At 53.4% G+C, this 4,683-nt stretch overlaps 1 long non-coding RNA gene across 1 annotated transcript; it reads left to right on the forward strand.

Moving 5' to 3' along the window:
• The first annotated feature begins 1,333 nt into the window (after window positions 1-1,333).
• Window positions 1,334-3,248, forward strand: LOC111774550 (uncharacterized). Its single transcript, XR_002809546.2, has 3 exons — window positions 1,334-1,468; window positions 1,805-1,950; window positions 2,913-3,248. It is a non-coding gene; the product is annotated as an uncharacterized lncRNA (long non-coding RNA).
• Window positions 3,249-4,683: the final 1,435 nt, after the last annotated feature.

Genomic DNA, 4,683 nt, shown 5'->3' on the forward strand with positions numbered 1-4,683 from the left:
AGGCCAGCAGTTCCCCATGGGAGAGGCAGGCACACCCAGGACAGGCTCCGGCAGGGCTCCAGTCACCTTCCTGGAAGTTGTCTGAGTCTCTGTCTGGTGCTTGCGACCTGCAGGGGCAATAGAGCTGTCCAGGCAAAATACCCAAGACCCCGGGGGCCCATCTCTGTTTCTCCCTTTCAGGGCATTCTGACCCTCTGTCCTATGTAGGGATTTGCTAGAGGCCCCCAGGAGCTCTAGAACTGGAGCCTATGGGGTTGCCCCAATGGCCTGTGGCCAGACCCCAGTGCCGGGAGTGTGGGCTGGGGAGCAGATGGCTGCTGCTGGCGTGTACTTTGTTTTTTGTGAAGTGCATGTATGGGCTGCCAGAACAGTGCTCACACTGATTCTGAGTGACTCTCACTCACGTGAGATGCAGAAAGAGTTCAGCCTCTAGGATAGCAACTGTCCACCACCCATCCTGGGGCCTGAACTTTGTCTCCCCTGCTGCAGTGCCACCTCTGGACTCCAGCAGCCGATGGGGACAGGGGCAGCACCAGGCGTCCTTCACCATGTCAACCACTCCAACACAGGAGCCTCTGGGGTGGCCACACCCTCTCCCCAACACTTTGGAGGTCCTCACACTGCAACCAGTGGGCCTTCTGATGCACCCTCTCCTGCCCCAGTCCATGTGGTGACGGTGTGCACTCCTGCTTGGTCTCGAGCTGCGTGTGTCAGATGAGGGACAAGCAGTTCTTGCAGGAGGGGGCGCCTCTACTCACTCTGCCTGGGCCCCTGGCTAACGTCCCTGCTCCAGTTCTTGTGGACTAAATGAATGTTTGTGTCCCCTTGCGATTCATATGTTGAAATCCTAACCCCCAAGGTGATGTTAGGACGTGGAGCTTTGGGGAGGTGATGAGATCACGAGGGTGGAGCCCTCAGAAATGGGAGTAGTGCCCTTATAAAAGAGAGCCCAGAGAGCTCTCTCACCCTCTTTCTGCCTAGTGAGGATACGATGAGAAACCGGCCGTCTGCAACCCAGAGGGCTTCCGCCAGAACGGACGGTGCTGCACCCTAACCTCGGACTTGCAGCCTCTAGGACAGTGAGAAATAAATGTCTGTTGTTTCTCAGCCACCCGGTCTGTGGCACTTTGTGACAGCAGCCTGAAGGGACTAAAATGGCAGTTACGATTGAAGGAGATCCCGTTCTAAAGATTCAGCGTTTGCGTCTAAGAAGGTCGTGAGAAGACACCGTGGGAAGCCAGTGCTCACTGTGCGTGAGCCAGCTCGGCGGCTGTAACGGAACATCGCAGACTGGGGCGCTCGCGCGCAAGAAGCTTGTTATCTCGCGGCTGTTGAGACTAGACGTGCAGAATCGGGGTGCTGGCAGGATCGGTTCCTCCTGCGGTCTTCGAGGGAAGGGTCTGTTCCAGACTTCTCTCCTTGGCTTGTCCAGGGCTGTCTTCTTGTTCGCGTAGCACTCTCTCTGAACGTGAGTCCGCCTCCAGATTCACCCGTGTAATGAGGACACCAGTCATGCGGGGTTAGGGCCACCCTGGCAGCCTCACTTTAGCTTGGTAAACGCCGTATCTCCGAACAGAGGGACATTCTGAGGTACTGGGGGATAGGACTTCAATACATGAATTTGTGGGGACACGATTCAGCCCTGAGCACGTGGGCAGCCTCCCGAGTGACGATGCAGCAGCGTCACAGCCATCCGTCATCCCCAGGGGCCACCGAGGCAGAAGGGTCTCCATTGTGTCAGCCCACATGTGGCGGAGCCCTGGCATTGCGAGGAGTGACCACATGGCTGCTGCTTCTCACACAGGAGCTGTGACATTAGCCAGAATGGTGACCTGACAAGAAAGAGCAGGAAGAGATGGTGCCTGGACGCCACGAAGAACCTTCACACACCGACTGGACAACAGACAGGAGGAAGCGGCCTCTTCCCACTGTTGTTCTGAATCTTCAGCAGTCAGTCACTAAACCTCACGTGGGCTCGTGAATTTTTTAATACATTTTAAATCAAATTATTTATATAGACAGGGACCCCACAAAAAATAGACCCCACGCCGTCGTATGCTCACACCCTTGCCCTCCGCTGCTTCGAGGATCCTTTGATATATTACACAGGAGCTGATTCTGCATCTTGCAGCTCAGAGGCTCCCCTGCAGCCTCACAGCCTAGGGCATACCTCTCAACTCTGAGCCTCCTGCCCAAACTTCCCAGAGCTTCCCCTTTTTCTCCCCATGTGGGGATGGGGCTGCTGTTGCTGGAGGATCTGCTCAGCGTGCAGTGCCTTTGCACGTGCTCCCTCCTGGGGTCCTCACAACAACCTGGGCTTTGAGATGACAGCAGTGAGGCTCAGAGAGTGGAGTAATCTCCTCGAGGCAGTGCAGCTGTCACATGACAGAGGCAGGAGCTAGCACAGGTGTCACTGAGCCTGGTGCAGTGTCTGACCTCAGAAGGGGTTCTCAACAAAGATTTGGTGAGGGCACAGGGTAAGCTAGGTTTTGTGGGACCTGAAGCTTATACAATTTGGGGGTCCACTTGAAGAGAAAGAATGAAACTTATAGACAGAAAAAGACAGAGCTTTCAAAGGGGCCAGTGCAAGCAAGGGACTCTGAGGTTTCAACTCCAGTGGTTTCACAGTAAATCTGCACTGAGCTGATAAATAACTGAGTAGGAGAATGAATAAATGAAGTATGCACATGTATAATTTCAGAGCTAATACGACATAAAATATTATCTCGTCCCAGCCCCTTTGTTCATAGTTGTAGAAACTGAGGCGTGCAGAATAACTTTCCCAAAAATGCACAGCTGGTCGGTCTCATTGAGGCTGTGTTAGGCGTTCCCTGCGTCCTCATAGGGAGGGCCGATGGTGTTGAACCCAGGTCTACAGTCTTTACTCTGCCACTGACTCTGTCCTTTCCTAGGGACAACTGGTCCTCATCTGGCAACACGTGACTAACCTCTCCAAAGTAGGACGCCAAGTTGCACAGCATCAAGGGGCCATTCACAGTGAAGTCTTGGAGGGGCCTCCCTGGAGTTCTGGGTCCTTAGCCTGGGCAGCCCCAGCCAGCAGCCCTGCCCCCATCGCTGGTCTTGACCTCCTCCTGGGCGCTGGCTCCCGGGAGGGGAGAGGAGGGAAGTGCTTCTACCTCTGCCACACCTCAGTCTTCTTCACTGCTGGGGATTCAACTGACTTCAATTCAGTGAACCAATTAATTTAATCAACTTTAACTCAGTTAATAAATTCAGTTATCAATTGATTGCCTCTCAGTTCCAAATGCAAAATTCTTTGGCTGCTCTGAAAAAATGGAGCTGGGCCCTGCAAGTATTTCTCCCCTGCTGGCTGGCACAGTGTTACCCTTTGTCGGAGGAGGCCGCTGGAGGGACACTGGATAAGGAGGGTGTTTTCTCTCTCTGGTCCTGGCGTGCATCTCTCACCAGGCTCCTACAGCCTGCAGCTTCCCCAGGACGGGCTTCTGGCAGGCCAGTGGCCAGCAGGAGCAGCTGTCCCCAACACGCCAGAGGACAGCTTTGCAGCGAGTTCTGACATGCGGCCCCTCTTTGGGGACAGGATCCCCATCTTCTCAGAGGGCAGATGACCATAAAGCTCTGTTGGGGCAGCACCAGGTCTCTTCTCTGCCCACCCATGAGCCACAACCGTGCCCTCCACCTCCAGTGAGGTCTGGATCTCAGCCCTGGGGTGTGGGCACCTCTGCCTTGGGTGTTCTGTCTCAGCCCTTAGGTGTGGCTGCTGCTTGTGTCTGTGACCCCTGTGTTGTTTAGAGCTCCCTTTGTTTCTTAGTAGCCAGTTTCCTGTTACTATTATATGTCCCCTATAATAGTTAATGATTCTTTACATTAAACTTTCAAATTACAGTATAGTTTCTGTCTCCTGCCTGGATCCTGACTGACTGTTTTAACGGGAGTTGCTTAGTTCTGAAGCACAGAGCCCTTTGTGCCTGACCTTCCAAAGTCAGCTCTGTCGGCTCTGGAGAGTGGTGGGCTTAACTAGCCCAGCTCATGGGCTTGGATGAAACCCCGCCTGGGTGCTGTGCCTCTCCAGACTGCTGTGACAGCAGCAGCACTTCAGGGCTACCAGGACTAAAGCCTGCACACGAACCACCAGCAGCTATCACACAGCTTGAACGCACCACACATATGTGACATGTGTTTATATCACCCAATTAGGAAAACGGATACGTTGAAAACACGTTTACAAACAGGCTGTGTGCAACTAGGAAGAGACCTCAGAGATCAGCAGTTAGCCCCTCCAGGACTGTGGTCAGAATTTTCCCCTAGGCCCCAAAGATATATACCTATTTGCTCACAAAAGAGATCTTATGACTGAGTGGGATGGCAAGAAGGAGGAGTGGTGCTGTGAGAAAGGGCCTACCCTGTGGTCACCCCAAGAGACAGACACGGCGACCAATTAAGTAGGATGAAGATGGCAGGGGCTGTAACGCTTTGCCCAGATGCAGAAATCACAAGTTTTTAAAGGTCAAAGAAGTCTTAGACTTTTTAATTTCACCCCTCCCTCTCATTTTAGATGAGGAAACTGAGGCCTAAGAATCTGAGGCAGCTTGAGTGAAGTCCAACCCCGGTCCCATGGAGCACACCAGGTGGGGCCAGGTGTCACTCAGAGTGGCTGAAGAGACCAAGGGATCATCCTTGACACCTATGACCTTGAACAATCAT

The sequence above is a fragment of the Equus caballus genome, chromosome 8 (assembly GCF_041296265.1).
Source record: "Equus caballus isolate H_3958 breed thoroughbred chromosome 8, TB-T2T, whole genome shotgun sequence".
In the NCBI taxonomy this organism is placed as follows: Eukaryota; Metazoa; Chordata; class Mammalia; order Perissodactyla; family Equidae; genus Equus; species Equus caballus.